Source organism: Arachis hypogaea, chromosome 14 (genome assembly GCF_003086295.3).
Source record: "Arachis hypogaea cultivar Tifrunner chromosome 14, arahy.Tifrunner.gnm2.J5K5, whole genome shotgun sequence".
Taxonomy (NCBI): Eukaryota; Viridiplantae; Streptophyta; class Magnoliopsida; order Fabales; family Fabaceae; genus Arachis; species Arachis hypogaea.
In genome coordinates this window covers 43444596-43470684 of record NC_092049.1, presented here as the reverse complement: position 1 = coordinate 43470684, position 26089 = coordinate 43444596, and the positions used below count along the sequence as shown (strand labels likewise).

Below are 26089 nucleotides of genomic sequence, written 5' to 3'. Positions count from 1 at the left end.
TTCGTGGTGTAAGCTAGATTGATGGCGGCATTCATGAGAATCCGGAAAATCTAGACCTTGTCTGTGGTATTCCGAGTAGGATTCTGGGATTGAATGACTGTGACGAACTTCAAACTCGCGATTGCTGGACGTAGTGACAGACGCAAAAGGAGGGTGAATCCTATTCCAGCATGATCGAGAACCTCAGATGATTAGCCGTGCTGTGACAGAGCATTTGGACCATTTTCACAAGAGGATGGGATGTAGCCATTGACAACGGTGATGCCCTTACATAAAGCCAGCCATAGAAAAGAGTAAGACTGATTGGATGAATATAGCAGGAAAGCAAAGGTTCAGAGGAACGAAAGCATCTCTATACGCTTATCTGAAACTCTCACCAATGAATTACATAAGTGTTTCTATCCTTATTTTATTACTTAATTTTGAAAACTCCATAACTGTTTTATATCCGCCTGACTGAGATTTACAAGGTGACCATAGCTTGCTTCATACCAACAATCTCCGTGGGATCGACCCTTACTCACGTAAGGTTTATTACTTGGACGACCCAGTGCACTTGCTGGTTAGTTGTATCGAAGTTGTGACACATTATAAATTGAGATTAGAGCACCATGTTTTTGGAGCCATTACCAGAGATCACAATTTCGTGCACCAAATACCATAGTTAAATTTGGGTGACAAGGCTTGTGAATTCTCAATTGAGCATCCAAATATTTTCCTAGACCCATGCAATTTGGTTCTACACTAACCATTGCTATTCAACTTTGAGCATGTAACCGTCATGAACCTAGAATGGTGTCTCCAACCACTACACAACTCTCTCTTACTCTTAACTCCACAAAGAGCTATAAGTTGACCGTCATTTTCAATCAAACCATATTCAAGTGAGAAAGCAAAGCTTAGGGATAAGAATTTTACCCGCTTGAATGTTGTGTTGGATGATGGTGACTTAGGAAGGGGGACCTCTCCACACTTAGCCAATGCGAGGTCTATGCCCTTGTGCTCCTTCTTGACTACCTCCACCTCCAACTTCTTCTATACACCCTTCATTGCTCAAACCATGTGTTTGAGGTTGTGCACGGTCCTCCTTGTCATCAATTTTACAACACAATAAAGGAGATTCATGATTTAAGAAAAATTGTCGTGTCGGTTTAGATTTTCTTTTTATAGAAAAGAATTATTTCATTGTGAGCATAGCTCCAAACCGACAGACAATTCTCGCAATAAAAAATTTGTGGTTTTATGTCACGAATAACAAACCCCAATGAAAATTAACTGAAGTATTTGGACTCCAGGTCATCTCCCTAGGATACAATGAAGTGCTCAATTATTGGCTATAAATGGGTAAGGGGGGTTTTGGTTCATAAGAGGGCAAGAAAAGTAAATTAAGAAAGTAATTAAATAAAGAAAGATAAAGAACTCTTGGCTAAGACTTAGGTAATTGAGATCACCGTCCTTGTCAACAAACCAAATATTGATAATCATAAGAGGCCAACCTATTAAGTCTACTTCCCAGAAGCCTTAAGTACGTAATGTCTACTCCTAAGCTTGAAGTATGTCAAATAGGTTTGATCACATCAACCCTTAAGTCCCAACCTACCTACTAAATTAACTTAGTAGTGGGTTAGCATCAATGGGTGTCAAATTGATCACCAATGGTTCTCAAATCACCAAATCCATTATATCCAATGACTCAAGGTTACCCAATTCTCTTAGCTTAGACCAAGAGTTGACAAAACTACTCAACAACTAAAGAGAACATTTCATCAAACACATAGAGTGCAATAAAAGTAAGCATCATAAATTGCAAGAAATAGTAAAATCTAACAACTACTAATTGCAAGAAAAGTAAGATCACAATTCAATTCATCCATAGAAGAAACAATTACATCAAATTGCATTAAATGTAAACCAAATCCAACATGGGTTCATCATCACAAAACAGAGAAAAATAAGACATTAACATCACAAACAACAGAATCAAGATGTATAAATGAGAAATTATAAAAGAAACAAGATGAAATCAAGTAATTAAACATGGATCTAAGACAATCTAACCTAATCCTAACCTAATTCTAGAGAGAAGAGGGAGCTTTTCTCTCTAGAAAACTAACTAAAGGCTCATTTTGGCTAAACTAATTGCTCCCCCTTTGCTTGGACTTCAATTCTTCATGAAATACACTCAGAAACAAGTTGGATTTGGGCCTGGACAGCTCAGAAATTGCCCCCAGCATTTTGCCTTTAAGTGGACCATGTGAGAGTATCGGCGCATGCGCGCTATGTGCGGGTGCGCGTCGATTGGCAAATTCTTCATCTGCGCGGACGCGTCATGTATGCGTGCGCGTCTCTATGTGAAACCACTTTTGCGCGTGTACGCCTTGTACGCGTGCGCGTCCATTGATGCATTCCCAATCTTTGTTTCTTCATGCATTCTCCACTTTGCATGCTTTTCTCCACATTTCTTCCATCCAATACTTGCCTTATGAACCTGAAATCACTCAACAGATACTTCAAGGCATCGAATGGAATTAAAGTGAATCAAAATCACCAAATTAAGGGCCTAAAAAGCATGTTTTTACACTTAAGCACAATTCAAGGGAGAATTGCAAAACTATGCTATTTCATTGAATAAATGTGGAAAAATGTGGTAAAATCCCCTAAAATAAGCACAAGATAAATCATGAAATCGGGGTTTATCAAATCTCTCCACACTTAAACTAAGCATGTCCTCATGCTAAAATCAAGAAAGAAGCAAAGAGTATCACATTTATTCAATGCAAACTAACTAAATGCAATCTATCTATATGCAATCTATTTACATGATGCAATGGCTTTTTCAAAATAAATCAAATTCCAAGAAAACACATGCAAGCACAAGGGCTAAGGCATTAGCAATCAAAGCAAACCACAATTAGATTGAATCATTGAAAAAGTTTGCAAACTTTCAAGAAAAGATGATCATGGGTGGAAACATGTAATCGAGCGATCGAACCCTCACCGGATGTGTATCCGCTCTAGGCACTCAAGTGTATGGGGTTGATTCACTCAATTCTCCCCTAATCATGCTTTCCAAGACTTGTTTTTCATCTAACAATCAACAATTACTTTATGCATGCATACAAATATCATGAGGACTTTCCTATAGGTTGTAATGGGGCTAGGGTCAAGGTAGGATGCATATGGTCAAGTGAGTATGAAATTCGAATCTTTGATTAACTTAAACTTCCCACCTAACCTCTGACAACCTAAACAATTCTAAACAAACCTAGCTATCCATTCTTCATTTCTTCACTGATGCGTGACATAAGTTAACCAATTAAGAGATTTCAATTAAGAGACAGCGTTGCACGTATAGCTCTTAACCAGCTAAGATCTGCCTCACCAAATTAAAAAGGGTTGTCACAAATTTTAGAAATAAAATACTGGGAGTATGAGTCCCAGATCGTCTCCCAACGAGTTGCAGGAAAGAGTGCTAATTTATTAATCAGAAAATTCCCAAAAAGTTGAGTTTGATAATGAGTAATTAAAATAATTGTAAATTAAGGCAATAAAAATAAACTAAAAACAATTATTGATATTCTGAATAAAAGGCCTTGACTGGGGAAATAATTAAGTGGAACTTCTATCCTTGTTGGGATCTTTTCAAGTGTGGTGTAAAAAGATTGTTGTTCTCACTCGATTTTCCCTTACTAAATAAGGAAAGATATGGTGATTGAACTAACTCTTACCCTCAGATCCTAGCCCTCTCCCTTGAGGAGGTCTAGTGTTAGTAAGTATGAAGTTAGCTAACAACGTCCAGTTTAACCAAGCTTTTGAGCATTCTAACTCAAGTATCACCTCTTAATCAACCCCCATGTCAAGTAGAAATTCTACTCCATTGACATGAAATTAATAATCATAAAAATATGAGAAGATATGATTAATTAAATTAAAATAGAGAATTAAAATTAATTAAAATAAAAATAACTTCATATATTAATAAATCCAAAATGTAACATACTTAATTGAATAGAGTCAATGAGTAACTAATTAAAAATAAGGGAGTAAAGAAGCAAACTAAAGTAATGTCTTCAACGGATGTAATGACTTTCAGCATCTAAAAATCCAAGCAAAAGCATAAAACTATCAATGTAACACCAATCTAGATTCAGATCTAAAACTAAGTGTAATCCTAATATGATGAATCTGAATATGAGTGGATGCCTATTGAGTCTCTGCATGTTCCCTAGGTTTAATCTGTGTTTCTGGGCCGAAAACTGGGTCAAAAAGTGGCCCGAAATCACCCCAACGTATTCTATTATTTTTGCAGATCGCGCAGGTCATGCGTACGCGTCGTCCACGCGTTCGCGTCAGTCAGCGATTTTTCTTGTCACGCGTTCACAGCGTTCACGCATCCGCATCATGCGTTGCACTCCAATCCACACGTTCGCGTCAAGCACGCATCCGCATGGGCCATGCGCTCGCGTCATTGCTTGCTGGTCATCTCCTTGGTTTCTTGTGTTCCTTCTATTTTTGCAAGCCTCCTCTCCAATTTCCAAGTCATTCATGCTTTATGAAGCCTGAAACACTTAACACACAAATCACGGCATCGAATGGGATAAAGGAGAATTGAAATAAATAATTAAAAGTCTCTAGGAAGCAAGTTTTCAATCATGGAGTGATTTTGGGAAGGAATTGTAAATTCATGCTTATCATATGAATAAGTGGGTAAAGAATTGATAAAACCACACAATTAAACACAATATAAACCATAAAATAAGGGTTTATCAACCTCCCCACACTTAAACATTAGCATGTCCTCATGCTTAGTTGAAGGAGATAAAGTGAATGAGTAGGGACATGTAAAACTCATGAAATGCAATGCAACCTATATACATATGTAAATGCAACTATATGCTTCTTGTCTACTTGGTTAAAAGTAAGTAAGCTCTTCAAGACAAATATAAATTATATTTCACTAACTCAATTCATATAGTAAATATAGGTAACATTGTAAAAAGACAGCTCATGAAAGAAGGGAACATAGAATTAAGCACTGAGCCCTTACTGGTAGTGTATGTGCACTATATTCTCTCAAGTGTATAGGGTAATCACTCTACTCTTCTCTAGTCATGCTTTTTAAAAATTGTTCTTCACCTAACCAATCAACAATATTTAATATACCAATGCAAACATCATGAGGTCTTTTTAAGGTTGTAATGGGGCTAAGGTAAGGGTAAGGGTATATATATATATATATATATATATATATATATATATATATATATGGCTAAGTGAGCTTTATAAATTGAATCCTTAGTTAACCTAAGCTTTCACCTAACATACATATACTCTATACAATTCTAATTCATGCCTAGCTACCCATAGTCTTCACTTTTGCATTACATACTCACCTATCAACCTTTCTTTAGTTTTATCACATATGCATTGATTTTTCATTAACTTAACATTGGGGTAATTTTGTCCCCTTATTTATTTAGTTATTTATTGAATATTTTTTTTAATTAGAAAAAAGAAACATAACTTATCAATGCACATGGATTTTGAATTTTCATAGTTTCACATGAGTAGGTACCCAAATTCCCATTATTTTATCATGAAGCATCCCCTTATTAACCCTTGTTCCCACAATCTTCCCATACTTAATTATTACACCATTCCTATCTTAAGCTAATCAAGGATTCAATTGGGATATTTAATTATTTTTCCGCTTAAGGCTAGTAATGTGGTAAAATATAGAACAAATGGGATAAAAAGGCTCAAAGTGGCTGACAAAGGTAATTTAAAGGGTAGGCTTATTTGGGATAAATGAGCTAAACAAATAATGGCCTCAATCATACGCATGCATATAACATATTAAACATTGGACATATAGGATGAAACAAAATAAAGATCACAATCATAGAGAAGCAAACACACAAGAATAAAATATTTATGGTTAAATAATGTAACCATGTAATTAAGCTCAAATCTCTCAGGTTGTGTGTTCTTAGCTTTTTAAACTATGTTCCAAATACAACTTCAAACAAGTTTACACAAAGGTTTTGATTTAAATTAGTGAAATTTTTCAAAAAGTAGGGTCTTAGAAAAAAACTTATTATTTTCAATCAAGTAGAACATGCATGTGAATAATCTATTTCTATGCAATGTATTCTATTCTACAAAAGAAAAATTGACTAAATATCCTATTTTACTGGTGTTTAAGGGAAAGAAATTACCTCCGGAAGTCAGGTACTGACCGACCTCCCCACACTTAAGGCTTTGCACCGTCCTCGGTGCCATCTGTCAGGAACAAAGGGGGGCTGGTAGCAACATCTCCACTATCGGGGCTGTCATGTCTCCCTGTGCTGGTAAATGAGGTGGAGTCCGGGACATCTGGGTCGTCAGATCTGTATTTTCCCATAAATAGCTCCTTAAGGTATGTGAATCGGTGCTTGTTACGTCGCTCTCTTAACTTTGCTTTGTGTTCCTGCCGATCCAACCTTTCAAGTATCTGATGGAGCAATTGGTTTGTTGTAGGTGCTTGTGGTGTTGAAGAAGGAATTTCTTCAGCTGGTTCTGTAAGCTGACTTGTAGTGGCTGCTGGCGGTCTGATATATTTCCCGTTAGGGACGTACTGATCATCCTGTGGAAGGAAGGCTTTGGTGTCCCCAGCTCTGTAGGAGACTCCGGCTGCCGAGACGAGATCTGAAACCAAGGCAGAAAAAGGTAAGTTGCCCGCTATCTGTACGTGTCCATTGCATTTCGGATGTGTCTTGGTAAATTGAGGTGCTGGTCTGTAAGGATACACCAAAGTAAAACAACCATGTCTGCGGTGAAGGAGGACTCGTGAGTGCCCGGGAATACATAATGGGACATGATTTATGCCCATACTCGAGCCTCCAAGGTAAGTGCTGAAGCCGATATCCCTTTTGGTCGGGATCGATGGTATCCGTAGATCCATAGGCTACCAGGTTGTGCTATAACTCTAAGAACGGCGTCCCAGTCAAATTGGTATGTCTGGCGCTTGAGTGAGGCTTCTTGAAATGCATCCAATCCTTCTGGAACAGGGGGAAGATCTAAATCTTGTTGAATGGCCTCTTCAATTGTGGGGACTTGCTTTTGATGGACGAAGACAGACTGCATGGTTGGCACGTGAAAGTTGGAGTAGAATTCTACTACCCATGAGAGATTAACCTGCCGCGGCTGTCTTCGTAGGAATTCCCATTGTCTTCGTTCAATTTGTGGCTCAACAAAGTCACCAATGTGGTTTGGGAGGATGAGAAGGTATTCATGGTTGTAATTCCTCTCTGCCAGGATGGGGAACATCTGCTCACAGTAGGGTTAGGAAACCGCACAGTGTCCTTTGCTAGAAAGGCTTTTTCTTTTTCATCGACCTTGATAATCCTCTTGATTCTTTTTGTTGAGGGCTTTACTGCTGTTGAAGATGGCTCTGCTACTAATGCTCTTTTTGTTCCTCTCCTTGCTGGTGGTTTGGGAATAGCTTTCTCTTTTCCTTTCTTGGTGGCCATCCTGAAAAAGGAAAGAGGTAAGTACATGTAAAGTTAAGGGTTCGAGCAAGGGAGCGAATATTATGAGTGGTAAACAATGCATGGTAAAGAGGGATGTCGTTAACACATGGTCTAAATTACATGTGAAAAGTTCATCAAAGGTAAGATAGTAATTGCATGTGATGGCAATTAAATGCAAGATGTTTATTGGCATGTTGGCAAAGGCATGAGTAGCATAGATCAAGCATTCAATGTCCAAGTTAGATTACCAAGTCTTTCAAACTAATAACCTGTTTGTATTGACAATTAAATTAAATTAATAAATTATAAAAGGGGTTCTGTGAAAAGCAGGCAATAAAGTAGTGGAATAGAATAAATTAAAATAATGTGCAATACCATACGGGCTATTTCACAAACACTCGGCATGCATGATGAAGATGTTATAGAGAGTAGGAAATTTGAACATGCAAACAACCCTTATGAAAAGTAATATATAATTGTCAAACAAATCCATGATAATCCACAAGCAAAATATGGAAAATAAAGACTGAAATAAATTTCAACACCAATAAGAAGGGATAAGAAGAAAGAAAAATAAGGGAAAATATAGATAATGAAGGTGAAAAGAAAAATTTAAAACATAAATAAAATTGAGAAGGGAAAGTAAAAAGTAAAGAAAGAAAGAAGAGAACCTTGATGATGGGTGTGAAAAACAAGGATGGAGAATGTAAAAAGTGAGAATGAGTAGAGGAAGAATAAGGGGGAAGAAAGAAATAACAAAGGAAAAGAAAAATTAGGATTTGGGGGAAGAAAAGATAAGATATTTTGGCTGATTTGAATATTCTGTGTGCTGCATGCGACGTGGATGCGTGGGTCACGCGGTCGCGTGGCATGTGAATATGTCAAGTGACATGGACGCGTGGGGAACGCGGTCGCGTGACTTGAATTGTGTGAATGGCGCGAGAGCAGCCCCGCGTTTGCGCGACTCTCTGTTTCAAACACTTTTTGCCAAAATTTTAAAGGTGACGCGATCGCGTGGTTGACGCGATCGCGTGAATGGTGATGTTTTGAAAACGACGTGGCCGCATGGGGCACGCGGTCGCATGATGTAGCTGGTGCTTCTAGCATCAGTCCAGCCCAGCTCCATCGCAACATGCTGCCATACACCTATGTACGTCGACTTTACAGGGCCACATGTTCGCGTAGGTGACACGGACGGGTGGGCATGTTTGTGCCTAAGGCACGCCTCCAGCCACGCTTTCACGTGACTTTCTGTTCAATTTATTTTCTTCCCAACGCACCTGTGACGTGGACACGTCAGCGACGCTTACGCGTCACGTGCGTGTTTTTTTTTTAACTAATATGCAAAATGCACATGCAAACTGTATGTAGCTAAATGCAGGGATGATGAGAAGAGTCATTAACATCATAAAAATAAAGGAAAAAGAAAGCTAAGACTGAAACGGAACGATCATACCATGGTGGGTTGTCTCCCACCTAGCACTTTGCTTTTACGTCCTTAAGTTGTACGCTCGTTAGGCTCATTTAGCATCTCTTGGTGGATCTTCCAAGAGAAAAATCTCTAGTTCTTTTTGATTCTTCATCTTCTCACCATGGTAAGGCTTTAGGCGATGTCCATTGACCTTTAGAAATTTGGAGTTAATAGGATGACGCAAGTGGAAAACTACGTATGGCTCTACCTTCTCTACTATGTATGGACCTTCCCATCTTGATCTCAGTTTACCTGGCATGAGCCTCAATCTGGAGTTATAAAGAAGAACTAACTCCCCTGGTTTGAATTCTCTCCTTCTAATGTGCTTGTCATGGACAACCTTCATTTTCTCCTTGTAACGCCTGGAGTTGTCATATGCTTCTAGGCGAAGAGTCTCTAGGTCTGCCAGTTGTAGCTTTCTTTTAGCACCAGCTTTTGTAGGATTCATGTTGCACTCTTTCACAGCCCAGAAAGCCTTGTGTTCTACCTCTACGGGGAGGTGGCAAGCCTTTCCGTAAACCAAGCGGAAGGGGCTCATCCCAATTAGTGTCTTGTACGCTGTTCTATAAGCCCAGAGTGCATCTTGTAGCCTGGCACTCTAGTCCTTCCTGTGAGGTTTTACTATCTTCTCCAGAATACGTTTAATCTCTCTGTTAGAGACTTCTGCTTACCCATTGGTCTGGGGATGATAAGCTGTTGCTACTTTGTGAATTATCCCATGCTTCTTCAGTAATCCTATCAGTCTCCTATTACAAAAATGGGTGCCTTAATCGCTCACGATTGCTCGTGGTGATCCAAAGCGATAGATAATATGGTTTCTAACAAAGGAAACAACAATGTTAGCATCATCAGTGCGGGTGGGAATTGCTTTCACCCACTTAGAAACATAATCAACGGCTAGCAGTATATAAGAGTAACCGCTAGAATTTGGAAATGGACCCATGAAGTCAATGCCCCAAACCTAAAAAATTTCACAGAAAAGCATAAACTGTTGAGGCATCTCATCCCTCTTGGATATATTACCAAACCTTTGGCATGGGGAACAAGATTTACAAAATTCAGCAGCATCTTTAAAAATAGTAGGCCACCAGAATCCACAATCTAGAATTTTTCTAGCTGTTCTTTGAGGGCCAAAATGTTCTCCACTCTCAGACGAGTGGCAAGCCTCTAAAATAGACTGGAATTCTGATTGAGGCACACACCGTATAATTAACTGGTCAGCACCACACCTCCATAAATATGGATCGTCCCATATATAATATTTGGACTCGCTTTTCAGCTTGTCTCTCTGGTGCTTAGTAAAATTTGGAAGAACAGTGTGGCTAACTAGATAATTAGCTACAGGTGCATACCAAAGAACTACTTCAGAAACTGCTTGTAAGTTATCAAATGGGAAATTATCGTTTATAGGAGTGGAGTCACCCTTAATGTGCTCAAGGCGACTCAAGTGGTCTGTCACTAAATTCTGGTTACCACTCCTATCCTTAATTTCTAAATCAAATTCTTGCACCAGCAGTATCCAACGTATTAGCCTCGGTTTGGATTCCTTTTTAGCTAATAAATATTTAGAGCTACATGGTCTGAGTACACTACTACCTTAGTACCAAGTAAGTAGGCTCAGAATTTATCCAGAGCAAAAACAATAGCAAGAAGCTCTTTTTCAGTAGTAGTATAATTAGACTGAGAAGCATCTAAAGTCTTAGATGCATAACCAATTACAAAAAGGTCCTTACCTTCGCGCTAAGCCAGCGCTGCTCCTACTGCATGGTTGGAAGCATCAAACATGATTTCAAATGGCTGGCTCCAGTCTGGTCCTCTCACAATTGGAGCTTGAGTCAGGGCGGTCTTCAGCTTATCAAACGCTTGCATACAGCTTTCATTGAACTCGAACTCAATTTCCTTCTACAGCAATCTGGATAAAGGTAATGCTACCTTACTGAAGTCCTTAATGAATCTCCTGTAAAAACCTGCATGGCCAAGGAACGAACGGACTTCCCTCACGGAGGAGGGGTAAGGTAAACTAGAAATAACATCCACCTGTGCTAGATCTACAGAAATGCCAGTATTAGATACAACATGTCCTAGTACAATTCCTTGTTTGACTATAAAGTGACATTTTTCAAAATTTAATACGAGATTTGTACTAACACATCTGTCTAACACTATAGATAAACTATCCAAGCAATGGTTAAATGAATCACCATATATGCTGAAATCATCCATAAAAACTCCATACAGTTCTCAATAAGATCAGAAAAAAGACTCATCATGCATCTTTGGAAGGTAGCTGGTGCATTGCACAAGCCAAAGGGCATTCTCTTATAAGCATAATTTCCAAAGGGACATGTGAAAGTAGTCTTTTCTTGATCTTCAGGAGCTATATGAATTTGAAAGTATCCTGTATAACCATTTAAAAAACAATATTGAGATTTACCTGACAAGCGATCAAGGATTTGATCAATGAATGGCAAGGGGTAATGGTCCTTGCGAGTGGCTTGATTGAAACGCCTATAGTCAATGCAAACTCTCCATGAATTCTGTACTCTAGTTGTCAGAAGCTCTCCTTGCTCATTCTTTATTGTTGTGTCTCCAGACTTCTTGGGCACTACTTGTACTGGGCTGACCCATTCACTATCTGAGATGGGGTAAATGATATCTGCTTCAAGTAGTCTGGTTACTTCTTTCTTGACAACTTCTAAGATGGTGGGATTCAATCTTCTTTGAGGCTGACGGACAGGCTTTGCTCCCTCTTCTAAGAATATTCTGTGTTCATAAATTTGGGGACTAATGCCTACTATATCCGCCAAGCTCCGTCCGATTGCTTTCTTATATTTTCTCAGCACTCTGAGTAGTTGTTCTTCCTATTGAGAAGTGAGTTCCCTTGCAATGATGACTGAGAACTTCTGCTTGTCCTCAAGGTAAGCATACTTTAGGTGTGGAGGAAGGGGCTTTAACTCTAATTTCTACTCAAAGCTAGGCTCTGGATCATCCAGGACTAGTGATAATGGTAAAGTCTTCTCATGGTTTTCAGAAAGTGTCCCCACACTTGGACCTTGCTCCATGTACTTCTCTTCTAATTCTTCCTGGTGAACTTCAGCTACAGTTTCATCAATAATGTCGCATTGGAAGATAGAATAATCTTCCGGAGGATGCTTCATAGCTTCATTCAAACTGAAACTCACTGTCCTGCCATCTATCTCAAAAGAGTAGGTTCCTGAGAATGTATCTAGCTTGAACTTTGAAGTCTTCAGGAATGGTCTTCCAAGCAGGATTGATGATGGTCTTCTTGAGTCATTAGGGGGCATTTCCAGGATGTAGAAATCAATGGGAAACGTGAGCCCCTTAATGCTCACTAGTACATCTTCAGCGATTCCAACTACTATAATAATGCTTTTATCTGCTAACACAAAACGAGCTACCAACCTTTTTAAGGGAGGAAGCCTCAAAGTATCATATATAGACAAAGGCATTATGCTAACACATGCTGCTAAATCACACATACAGTCAGAAAATATCACACCTCCAATGATACATCTAACCATACATGGACCTGGATCACTACATTTTTCAGGCATATTTCCCATTAAAGCAGATATAGAACTACCATAAGGAATAGTTTCTAATTCATTAATTTTATCTTTATGTATGCACAAATCTTTTAGAAACTTTGCGTATTTAGGTACCTGTTGAATAACATCAAAAAGGGGAACAGTTACCTCGACCTTTTTGAATATTTCTACCATTTTGGGGTCAAGTTCCATCTATTTTTTGGGCTTCCTCGCAAGTTATGGAGATGGAATAGGAGGGGTGTGATTTGTAGCTTCAGCATCCCTTGGTGCTTTATTCTGCGGCTGAGCTTCTTCTTCTTCAACTATGTCTTGTACGTCCTCTTCTTCTTCAGCTTCTTCCACTTCCACCACATCCTCTGTTGGCACGTTTTCTGGTGGGCTTGGCTCCTCATGGTTCTTCTCCTGTAATGTGGTTCCAGAACTTAGAGTGATGGCATTGATGCCACCCTTGGGATTAGGTAGTGGTTGAGAAGGAATTCCATTAGAGGTTGAAGGTTGATGTGTGGAATTAAGTGAGGAATCCATCCGGGAGACGAGAGCTTGTAAAGTGGTAGTTAAGCCATTCAAACTAGAGTTCAGCTGAGCATGCATGTCTTGTTGTCCTTGTGCAAGAGAACGGAGCATCTCGTCATATGATGAGGAATTAGAATAAGCAGTCTGAGAAACTTGTTGTTGGGTCTGCTGGGGTCCTTGTGATTGTCTTAGGTTGGTTCTGATTCTGCTGTCTGTTGTTGTTATTGTTGTTCCATCTCTGGTTTTCATTATTGTCTCTGCCTCCTCTGTTAAAGTTATCCCTCCAGCCATGGTTAGAATTATCTCTCCAGCCTTGGTTGGAGTTGTCTTGCCATCCATGGTTATTGTTGCCACTTTGGTTGTAGTTCCCACCTTGTTGATTGTATCCTTGATTCGGGCGGTCATAAAAGTTGTGAGTGGCTGCCACAGTGTTGTCTTCCTGGAGCTGTGGGCATTCATCAGTATAATGACTATAATCAGCACAGATCCCGCATACTCTTTGTGGAACTAACTGTTGGCTTTGTTGTGGTGAAGGCTGAGCTTGTTGTGCTTGTTGTTGATTGAACTGCATCTGTTTAAGTAGGTTGGTCATTTCACATATACTCTGTGTTAGAGCAGTAGTTTCTTTGCTAGTGGAGATCTCTGCAACAGCTTTGGGGTTGCGCCTCTGTCTGTGATTCCTAGTGGACTCAGCTAAGTTGCTGATCAGTTGCCATGCTTCATCTGCGGTTTTGTACTTTTTCAGAGAACTATTACTGGCACCTTCCAATGTAGTCTTATCCTGGGGGTTCATGCCTTGGGTGAAATAGTTGATCAATACTAGTTTACCAATCATGTGATGGGGACATGCGTCCAGGAGATTGTTGAAGCGCTCCCAATATTCATAGAGAGTCTCTGATTCACCTTGAACAATGCAGGAAATCTCTTTTCTCAGTCTATCTGTGACTTTAGCTGGGAAATATTTTTCCAAAAATTCTCTCCTAAGTGTATCCCCATTGGTAACAGTTGCTTCAGGTTGGGAGTAGTACCACTCCCTCGCCTTTTCCTCAAGAGAAAATGGGAAAGCGGTTAACAGAATAGAAGTTTCATCTGCACCATGACGCCTAACAGTAGAACAGGCTGTCTGGAAATTCCTAAGGTGCTTGATAGGCTCTTGAGCAGGTAAGCCATGAAACTTGGGCACCAAGTTGATCAGTGTGGTTTTTTGTTCAAAATCTGCAGCTGCAGTTGGGTGATGTACTTGATACGGCTGTAGTGTAAAATCTGGGGCTCCTGCCTCCTGGAGGGTAATTTTCCTAGGTGCTGCCATGTTTCCTGCACGTAAATCAACTGGATCAGTAGTAAATGAGCTTGTCTCACTCTCAGATGGCGGTTCAGATTCGCCCTCAGATGAGACTGGTGAATTGATAATAACCACTTTACCACCCTCGGAGGCTAACCGATGTCGAGTTCGTCTAATATGTGAAAGAGTTCTTTCAATTTCAGGGTCAAATGGGACTAAACTCGGATTAGGCAATGAACGCGTCATTCAATGAGAAAGACATGTAACTCGTGGTAACAGAAATAAAAACAAAATATGCAAATAAAAATAAAATAAAATATATACACTAATTAATAATTTAGTACGCTATTGCAACTCCCAGGCAACGGTGCCAAAAATTGATGCATGGCAGAAGTTAACCAATTAAGAGATTTCAATTAAGAGACAGCGTTGCACGTATAGCTCTTAACCAGCTAAGATCTGCCTCACCAATTTAAAAAGGGTTAAGTTCAATTTTGGTCCCTAACGTAGGGGTCAAAAATTTGTTTCGTCCCTAAGTTTTTTTTTGAAACAAAATCGTCCCCGAAGTTGACAGTTGTATTAAAATGGTCCTTTCGCACCAAAAATAAAATTTAATGACAACTCTGCCCTTTGCGGTTTCTGTCCCTTAATGTTCATTCCCGCGAAGTGTCAGACCTCCTCATGAAGCAACGCATAAATCACCTTGAAACACTTAAGAACTGAAACGTTGCTGCGAAACCCTCAGACGTAGGTGCGAACAGAAATCATTGTCGTTATTGGGGGGTTAAGGTTGAGAATTGGTGTGCTGAGACATTGGTGAGTGATCGTCATCGCTGCAGCAGCTGATTGTTCAGGTACGATTACTTTCCATCCCTCAAGCCATGACGTCAACTGTTCAGAACATGTTGTTGGTTTGGTTTTGATGACGATGTTGCTCTGTCCGAGCATTTAGGGGTTGAATGCAGTCTTTTGAGTCTGCTGCCATAGCTAGGGTTTGTGAGTAATGTATTCTGCTTTATATGTGCTTGTGAGTAATGTATTCTGCTGTATTGCGGGGTTGATTGAGCAGAAGATGGTGCATATGAATGTGAGGGTGCATCATGGGGGTGCATTCGGTTATGAGGAGGGGGTTTTTAAGTACCTAAAGGGCCAAAGTACCATCATCAAGGACATTGACAGCGATCGTTGGTCTTTGTTTGAGGCCTATGAAGAACTAAGGCAGTTTGGGTACTTGCAGGCCAACATTATTGCGTTGTGGTATAAAGATCCAAGCTTTAATGATATGGAGACTTCCCTGAAGTTGATGAAGGGTGACGCAGAAGCAATCGACATGTGCAACATTGCTGGGTTACGGGGCTTGGTAGAGTTGTATGTTGTCCATGATGTTGGCGATGCCGAGCCGTTTCCAGAAGTGGGTTACGTTGACGTTGGGGGAGTTACAGAAGAGGGAACAGATGATGGGCTGGGCTTGGTTGTTTTTGAAGGGCACGGGGCTGAGGCAGTAGGGGCCAGTGCCGAACCTAATAAGGCAACCGAGGGTGGAGATGTGGGGGATGAGTTTCAGGTAGATGGAAGTGAGTCCAATGACGAAGATAGTGAGGACCCAGAGTACATGCCATCTAATGAGGAGGGGGACAGTGTAGGAGAGGTGCACTTCACTGATAGTGATGAGGATTTTGAGGGTGATAGTGGATTTGACGATGGTAATTCTGTGCCAGAAGAAGCTACTGCTGGGAAGGAAAAGGGTAAAGGTATAAGTCAGTTTAGTGATGAGGATGGAGCAGATAGTGATGAGTTGGAGATGGACCACATGATTGGTGGGGATGAGGGTTATGAGGACGCAGCTGAGAATAATGGTGATGATATATCAGATAGAGTGGGTCATAGGTTTCCAGTTCATAAACCTTTGAAGGATATGAGCAGCTATAGGTGGGAGGTAGGGACACTTTATGCATCCAGACAAGAGTTTAAGGAGACTGTGCTAGCATATGCAGTTCATACGGCTAGGAGCATCAAATTTAAGAAGTGTGATTTGGTCAGGGTTAGAGCTGTGTGTCAGAAGGACTGTCCATTCTGGCTCTATACTCATAAGGTTGGGGATGAATCCACATGGCAGTTAAGAAGCTTGAACCTCCAACACACCTGCATGTAAACGCACAGAGTTGGGATACTGCACACTAAGTGGCTTGGAGCGCAGTTTAAAAAGAAGGTAGAGTCTAATCCCATGATTAAAATAAGGGAGTTACAAGCAAAGGTGATGCACATAAACTAGTTATGCTACGATTTAGGAAATTGCACGATCGGCAAAATTCCTTCCGGCAAGTGCACCGGTTATCGTCAAGTAAAAACTCACAATAAAGTGAAGTCGAATCCCACAAGGATTGGTTGAGTGAGCAATTCGGATTAGAAGTTTGTTCTAGTTGAGCGGAATCAAGATTGAGATGAGTATTGCGGAATGTAAAATTGGCGGGAAAAGTAAATGACAAGAAATTGAAATGGCGGAATCTTAAATTGCATGAATTAAAGAGCAGAAACTAAATTGCTGAAATTAAAAGGGAATGGGGGTGATTGCATGAATTGAGTAGCAGAATGTAAAGAGAAAGTGGAAATCAGAAATGGGGAATTCATTGGGTTATAGGAGATATTGAGATCTCCGAATCAAAACATGTTTATCTCTTCCTCAACCAATGCGTTCATTGAATTTTGCTTGGCAATCTTATATGATTGGATCCCAATCCCTTGGCTCACCAATTCTCTCTAAAAACAAACAAATTCCCAATCCCTTGGTTTAAATGTTCATAAGAAGAGATGATGCTTGATCACTGATTATACCACACAGTTTCATGAACCACAATTTGGTAGGATTACATGTCACAATATCCATCCAAACCCCAATCCAATTCACTGTGAGAAAGCTTCTCTAGCATGAATCCTCCATTCCTTTCCCAAGGTTCCGAAGGATTCCAAGTATGAGTAGTTTCTTTCCCAAGACAACTACTAAATGGAATTAGATCGAGAAGCTTTCTAACAAAATTCAAGAGAAAAGATTGAAGAAGAAGATAAACTATTATTGATTCATTGAATTACAATAGAGCTCCCTAACCCAATGAAAGGGGGTTTAGTGAGTCATAGCTCTGAATTCAATTACAAAAAAAATGAAAACTAGCTAAAAGTGAAGTAAAAAGTCCTCTCTAACTTAAATTCTATCCTATTTATACACTTTCTATATTGAGCTTCTGTTGTGCTTCTTGGGCTTTGAGGCCTCTCCTTGCTTTCCTTTTGCCTTGGGTTTATGATCCATAATCTTGATGAGGCTGTTGATCCAAACTCTGTAACATTCATTGAGCCAACTTAGTGATAATCAAATAATGACACATGACTCAATAAATTGAGATTTCAAACTCATCAATCCTTCAGGCCCAATCCCATAAACCATGATATTCAATTGGGTTTCATACCAGAGTAAGTTTAAGTTATTGTTTGTGCTCAAAGACTAACTTAAACCGCAATGTTATTGGCCCAGAAACCTTTTTCAAGAGTGGCGTTTAAGTTGCAGTTTAAGCTTGAACTGCAGCTTAAACGCCAGATACTTCCAGTGAGGCCTCTTGTAGAAGCACGTTTAAGCTTCAGTTTAAGGTTAAACTGAAGCTTAAACGTGGAAATGGAAGAAGGCAGCCCTGGAGAGTAATGTAGTCGAACACGTTTAAGCTTCAGTTTAAGGTTAAACTGAAGCTTAAACGTGGATAAAGGAAGGGCAGCCCTGGAGGTCGAACACGTTTAACCTCCAGTTTAAGGTTAAACTGGAGGTTAAACGTGGGAATGGAAGGAAGCATCCTGGAGGTCGAACACGTTTAACCTCCAGTTTAAGGTTAAACTGGAGGTTAAACATGGAAGCTTAGAAGGGTAGCCCTGGAGGTGTCGAACACGTTTAAGCTCCAGTTTGAGGTCAAACTGGAGCTTAAACGTGGAAATGGAGAGAGCAACCCTGGAGGAGAAAATCTGTCGAACACGTTTAAGCTCCAGTTTGAGGTCAAACTGGAGCTTAAACGTGGAAATGGCTCCCTGGTGCTTTTCCCATTCTAGCGTTTAACCTCCAGTTTGAGGTCAAACTGGAGGTTAAACGTGGAACTCCTTCCTGAGTGGCATTATTATTCTGGCGTTTAACCTCCAGTTTGAGGTCAAACTGGAGGTTAAACGTGGAATGCTTCTTTGGTGGGACTTTTCATTCTGGCGTTTAACCTCCAGTTTAAGGTTAAACTGGAGGTTAAACTTCAATTCCAGCATTTCTTATCCTTCATGATTCTGGCGTTTAAGCTCCAGTTTAGGCTTAAACTGGAACTTAAACTCCACATGTGATATTCAAGCTTCCTTTATTGATTTTGTTGCTTCCTTGCTTAGCCTCTTCTTCCCTGAAATCATCCAAACAAATGTATCAAAGTCTTGCAAAATTTCATGAGAAATCTTCCATTCATAGCATTCAAGTAATATAACTAAAACTCATGGAATTTGCATCAAAACCATATTGTTTGGATGGTTCATTGCTTTGTTATTCTTTTAACCATTCTTGGTTACTTTAAGCTCAAGAAAATGCATAAAACCACTAAAACTAATAGAAAAATACTAGTGAAACTAGCCTAAGATGCCTTGGCATCACAACACCAAACTTAATACTTGCTTGTCCCTAAGCAAGTCCTGAGTTATTTAAGAAGAAAGTATGAAACAGAAAGCAATTACATTGGCTATATTAGCAAGCTTTTGAAGTTCCTCAGAAGGGTTTTATGCAGAAAGTTGCAGCATCACTTTTTTTTTTATCCTTATCAGGTAAGATTATCACTTTTTCATTGCATCCATCAAACTCTGCTATGGCCTCTTGTTATTCTTATGTCTTTGGCACTTTTCTCTTCTTTGTTTTTCTTTTTCTTTTTCTTAGAGCTACTTTGCTCCTTGTTTGCTTAGTGTCATGTGTTGCACAAGCCTTTGGCATTTTCTTTTTCTTATCAGTGCACTACACATATCCACTTTAGGCATTTTAGTTCACATTTCTTCTTGAGACATTGGTGCCCAGCACCTCTTTGTGTGACTAAATGTTTTGTATTTAGGTTGCTCTTGATAATGGACTTTTGGTTGATAATCCCGGGTTAGTTAACCCAAGTTACCAAGTGTTGAAACACTCCTCAGAACCTATTCATCCAAGCATATCCTTAATACATAAACACCACAGGCATTTGTCTCAGAGGTTCAAACCATTGATGCCTAGCTTATTTTCTCAATATTTTTGCTTTTTGGTTGCCCTTTTTCAGTGGCTTTTTCTTCTTCTTTTTCTTTCTTTTTCATGGCCAAAGACATTTATTCATCAAGATCCATAGACAGTTTTCAATTTCTACACAAAAAATGATAATTCTACACTCTATTTCCAGTGATGTGACTTAACAATCAAGCATGCATACCACCACTTAATTCTACTTGATTTGTCACTAACTGAGCCAAGTCACTTTTGTTCACACTTTTCTTTTATTTTTGGAAACAGAACAAGCATGGCAAGCATTTGTTTAAGAAGGTGAAGTTATATCCAAACATCCAGGCATTCACTTTATTCAAAGCAATAAACAGACAAATATACTAAAAACTTCACATTCCAGAAAGATTCAACATTTACAGTTTAAACCAGAACAAGCATGCTTTTGTTTGCCTTTTTAAACAATTATCAAGGAACAATACCACCTTGTGAAATTCCTTGTTTTCTCCTTGTTGCTAGGAAACAATTTGATTTCTCCTTCTTCTCCTAAATGTTGCTTCATGCTTTAAGATCCTTGTTTCCTTTCCTGCAAAGAGTGATGAAGTTGCTTGCTTCTCAAGCACTTGAGTGGTTAGCTCAACTATGTATGGGTAAGTATCCGAGTTTTGGTGTGCGAACACCAAACTTAGACTCCCACTTACTTCTCTATTCTTTGAGTCCTTGAGTTCTCTTTGGAATGAAGTTGCTGCTAAGGGTTCCAAACATTTCTGTGACTGCTTAGAATGGTTGTTCCTTTCATATAATTCAAAGGTTGTTGTGTTCAGTTGATCCTTATGGTGGAACACCAAACTTAGAGTCACACATTCCCCTTTGAATTATTGATCTACGAATTCATTGTTTGGTGTGAAACACCAAACTCATTTCTTTGCAATGCACAGAAACTACTTCACCCTTTTTTTATTGAAACAAATAAAAGAAACAGCAAAGGGTATTACCTCAGGTTGGGTTGCCTCCCAACAAGCGCTTCTTTAACGTCATTAGCTTGACGGTCAGCTTCCTCAGTTGAGGTGATATTTAACCTTGTCCTTCTCCTCCACATCTCCCAAGTAATGTTTGAGCCTTTGACCATTCACAATGAAGGTTCGTTGTGAATTTTCTTCCATGATTTCTACTTGTCCATATTTGGAGACCTTGGTGACAAGGAATGGTCCAGACCACCTTGATTTTAGCTTCCCTGGAAATAGCTTCAGCCTAGAATTGTAGAGCAATACTCTTTGTCCTTCTTCAAATTTCCTTGGGGCTATGTTGCTGTCATGCTTCTTCTTTGCTCTTTCTTTGTAAATTTTGGCATTCTCATAAGCTTCAGCTCTGAATTCTTCCAACTCTTGAATTTGCAACATCCTTCTTTCTCCAGCAGCTTTGCTGTCCAAGTTCAAAAGTTTCAAGGCCCAGTATGCCTTGTGCTCCAACTCCAGTGGCAAATGGCAAGCTTTTCCGTATACTAGTTGGTAAGGAGACATTCCAATTGGTGTTTTGAAAGCTGTCCTATATGCCCAAAGAGCATCATCTAGCTTAATCGACCAGTCCTTCATTGAAGTTCCCACAGTTTTTTCCAGGATCCTTTTGAGTTCTCTGTTAGATATTTCGGCTTGCCCACTTGTTTGTGGATGGTATGGTGTGGCTACCTTGTGTTTGACTCCATATTTTAGAAGCAATGCCTCTAATGGTTTGTTGCAGAAGTGGCTTCCTCCATCACTGATGATTGCTCTTGGAACTCCAAAACGGCAAAAAATGTGTTTTCTGAGGAAGTTCATGACTACCTTATTATCATTGGTTGGAGTTGCTATTGCTTCAACCCATTTGGAGACATAGTCTACTGCCACAAGAATGTAATTATTTGAGTATGAGGAGGGAAAAGGTCCCATGAAATCTATTCCCCATACATCAAACAATTCAAGTTCCAGAATGAATTGTTGTGGCATTTCATTTCTTCTTGGCAGATTCCCCGCTTTCTGGCATTCATGGCAGTGCTTCACTAGTTCCTTTGCATCTTTGAAGATAGTGGGCCAATAAAAACCACACTGCAACACCTTAGCTGCTGTTCTTTCTCCTGCAAAATGTCCTCCATAAGTGGAGCCATGGCAGTCCCATAAGACTTCCCTTCCTTCTTCCTCTGATATGCATCTTCTGAGTATGCCATCGGAATATTTTTTGAACAAGTATGGTTCGTCCCAGATGAAGTATTTGGCATCATTTACCAATTTCTTCCTTTGATGCTTGTTAAATTCCAACGGCCAACTCCCAGTGGCCTTGAAGTTTGCTATGTCTGCAAACCAGGGTGCTTTGTGAATTACCATGAGTTGTTCATCAGGGAAGCACTCATTTATATGTGTGCTTTGTGCGCTTCCTTCTTCACATGGTATCCTTGATAAATGGTCTGCCACCTTGTTCTCTACACCCTTCTTGTCTTTGATTTCAATGTCAAATTCCTGCAACAAAAGAACCCATCTAATGAGTCTTGGTTTGGATTCTTGTTTAGCAAGTAAGTATTTTAAAGCTGAATGATCAGTGAAGACAATGACTTTAGATCCAATGAGATAGGATCTAAATTTGTCAAATGCAAAGACTATTGCCAAGAGTTCTTTTTCAGTGGTTGTGTAGTTCCTTTGGTTAGCATTCAAGACTTTACTGGCATAATAAATCACATGTACCAAATTGTGTTTCCTTTGTCCTAACACTGCCCCAACAGCAAGGTCTGATGCATCACACATCAGTTCAAAAGGTAAGTTCCAATCAGGTGGGGCAATGATAGGTGCAGAGGAAAGTTTTTGCTTCAAAAGTTCATAGGCTAGCATGCAATTTTTATCAAATACAAAGGGTGTATCAGAGACAAGCAAGTTACTCAAAGGTTTGGCTATTTTCGAAAAGTCTCTAATAAACCTTCTGTAAAACCCAGCATGTCCCAAAAAACTCCTAACTGCCTTGACATTACTTGGTGGAGGTAGTTTTTCAATGATTTCCACCTTAGCTCTGTCCACCTCCATGCCTCTATTAGAGATTTTGTGGCCAAGGACTATTCCTTCTGTGACCATGAAATGACACTTTTCCCAGTTTAATACTAGGTTAGTCTCTTGGCACCTCTTAAGCACCAAGGCAAGGTGGTGTAGGCAGCTAGGGAAAGAATCTCCAAACACAGAAAAATCGTCCATGAAGACCTCAATAAATTTTTCAATCATGTCCGAAAAGATGGACAGCATGCATCTTTGGAAAGTGGCAGGTGCATTGCACAATCCAAAGGGCATGCGTCTATAAGCAAAAACTCCATATGGACAAACAAATGATGTTTTCTCTTGATCTCTAGGATCAACTACTATTTGGTTGTAGCCTGAATATCCATCCAAAAAGCAATAGTAAGCATGTCCGGCAAGCCTTTCAAGCATCTGATCCATGAATGGGAGTGGGAAATGATCCTTTCTGGTGGCTTCATTGAGCTTCCTGTAGTCTATGCACATCCTCCACCCAGTGACGGTTCTTGTGGGTATGAGTTCGTTCTTCTCATTTGGCACCACAGTTATGCCACCTTTCTTGGGAACTACATGGATGGGACTAACCCATGGGCTATCAGAAATGGGGTAGATTACCCCTGCCTGCCATAACTTCATGACTTCCTTTTGTACCACTTCTTTCATGACGGGATTCAATCTTCTCTGAGCTTGAATGGAGGGTCTAGCATCCTCTTCTAACAAGATTTTATGCATGCATATGGATGAACTTATCCCCTTCAAATCAGCTAGGGTCCATCCAATGGCATCTTGATGAGTTTGCAGCACCTTGATCAATTCTTCTTCCTGTTCTTGGCTCAGGGCAGAGCTAATGATAACATGGTGACTCTCATCACTACCCAAGTATGCATACTTGAGATTAGGGGGCAACGCTTTGAGCTCAGGTTTTGGTGCTTCCTTCTCTTCTTTCACTCTCTCTGGCATGCTTAGCATGGTTGTTTCAGCAGCCTTGATGTCACTATCTTCAATATCCTTGGTGAACTCCTCCTCTGCCACCTCCTTTATTGTTTCCTCAAAAGTTTCTTGTACTGCAATGTCCACTACATCAACCCTCATGCATTCCCTTAGTGATTCTGATGGATAGCTCATTGCCTTGAATACGTTAAACACCAATTTCTCATCATGTAGTCTAAGAGTGAGTTCACCCTTTTGTACATCTATGATGGCTCCAGCAGTAGCTAGGAAGGGTCTTCCCAGAATTATTGAAGCTTTTGCTTCTTCCTCCATATCTAACACCACAAAATCAGCAGGAAATATAAAATCTCCCACTTTCACCAACAAATCCTCAACTATCCCATGAGGGAATTTAAAAGTTCGATCTGCCAATTGGAGGGCCATTCTTGTTGGTTTAGCTTCCTCAATCTTCATTCTTCTCATCATTGTTAGAGACATCAAATTGATACTGGCCCCTAAGTCACACAAGGCCTTCTCCACCATGACTTCTCCTATGATGCAGGGGATTTGGAAACTGCCTGGATCCTTCAATTTCTGAGGCAGTTTGTGCTGGATGATGGCACTGCATTCTTCAGTTAACAACACAGTTTCCTCATTTCTCCAGCTTCTCTTCTTGGTCATTAATTCTTTTAAGAATTTTGCATAGAGTGGCATTTGCTCTATTGCCTCAGCAAACGGAATGTTGATTTGGAGCTTCTTGAAAATCTCCAAGAACCTGGAGAATTGACCATCCTTTTCACTTTTCATCAAACGTTGAGGATATGGTGCTTTAGGTGTATAAGGCTTCAGGACCTCTTTTTCTTTTTCTTTTGTTGCGGACTGTGTAAAAGGTTGTCCTTGTTCCTTGTCTCTCACATGTTCCCTTGCTTCATCCTCTATGGTTTCCTTTGAGATCTCCTTTAGATTCTTTCCACTTCTGAGGGTTATGGCCTTACATTCTTCCCTTGCAATAGCCTTGGCCGCATGAGAAACGCTTGTCCCAGGGTTTTGCTTAGACAAATACAAAATTTGATTTTCTAGCTTCAGGATGGCAGCTCCTTGGTTTTGCAGGTTAGAATTTACTTCTTCCTTGAAAGCTTTCAATTCGGTTATGTCTTGACTCATGGTTGCAAGCATTCCTTCTATCCGGTTCAATTGATCTTGAAATTGTTGGTTCGGATTAGGTTGGGTAGGTTGATTAATTTGGCCATGATATGGTGGTTGGGAGTAAGTGTTTTGTGTGGCTTGGTATGATCTTTGGTTGGAGTTTTGGTATGTGGAATTGTTATGTTGGTTGTGGTTGTAAGGTTTGTGGTTTTGTGGTTGGGTTTGTTGGTTTCCCCACCCAAAGTTTGGGTGGTTTCTCCAGCCTGGGTTGTAAGTGTTGGAATGTGGATCATATGATTGCCTTTGTTGGTTTCCCACATAGTTGGCCTCTTCCCAATCACCTCCTTCAATGCTTACTTCCTCTTGATCTTGTGTGTGTATTGCAGCCACTTGCTTTGTTTCTAATTGCCTGGTAAGCTCTGCTAGCTGCTTGGCAAACACCTTGTTTTGGGCTAGAATTGTATCAACATGGTTCAGCTCCATGACTCCCTTAGTGTTGTGCCTCTCTGATGCATAGTAGTACTCATTCTCAGCCACTGTCTCAATCACTTCAATGGCCTCTTCCACAGTCTTTTTCCTGTTCAATGAACCTCCTGATGAATGGTCTACAGCCTTCCTTGATTCATAAGAGAGTCCATCATAGAAAATGTGCAATTGCACCCAGTCATGGAACATGTCTGGTGGGCATTTCCTTGTCAAATCCTTGAATCTCTCCCATGCCTCGTAGAGAGTTTCACCATCTTGTTGTCTAAAAGTCTGAACCTCAGATCGAAGCCTATTGACCTTTTGTGGGGGGTAGAAACGTGCCAGAAACTTGCTTTCCACCTCATCCCATGTTGTCAAACTCCCCCTTGGGAATGATTCCAGCCACTTAGCTGCTTTATCCCTAAGTGAAAATGGGAACAAAAGCAGTTTATAGGCATCTTCCTGGACTCCATTGGACTTCACAGTGTCACAAATTCTTAGGAATTTTGTGAGATGTTGGTTGGGATCTTCATTAGCACTTCCACCAAATGAACAATGATTCTCCACAAGTGATATTAGCTGTGGTTTGAGCTCAAAATTGTTGGCCTGAATCGGTGGTTTCTGGATGCTACTACCACAATTCCCAGAGGTTGGGTTTATGTATGAACTAAGAACCCTCCTCTCAGGAATGGCATTGTTTCCATCAGCTCTCTCATGGTTGTGAACTTCTCTATCCATGTTGAGATCTAGAGCTTCCTCAAAATTGTCCTCAGATTCTCCTTCAGATTCCTCTTCTCCCACTACTCTCTTCCCTCTTGCTTCCCTTCTCAGTCTATGAAGGGTCCTCTCTGGTTCGGTATATGGAGGAGTTGATGTCTCTCCTCTCCTACCTGTCATACAAGAACACAGCACAAGCACAATCAAGTGAAATACTCTTGGT

At 40.1% G+C, this 26089-nt stretch overlaps 2 non-coding genes across 2 annotated transcripts; both read left to right on the top strand.

Annotated features, from left to right (window-relative positions):
* Positions 1-13893: 13893 nt before the first annotated feature.
* LOC112745711 (small nucleolar RNA R71) lies at positions 13894-14001 on the top strand. The gene has a single exon (XR_003173625.1). It is a non-coding gene; the product is annotated as a small nucleolar RNA R71 (small nucleolar RNA).
* Positions 14002-25357: 11356 nt separating this feature from the next.
* LOC112746698 (small nucleolar RNA R71) lies at positions 25358-25461 on the top strand. The gene has a single exon (XR_003174568.1). It is a non-coding gene; the product is annotated as a small nucleolar RNA R71 (small nucleolar RNA).
* The last annotated feature ends 628 nt before the right edge of the window (positions 25462-26089 follow it).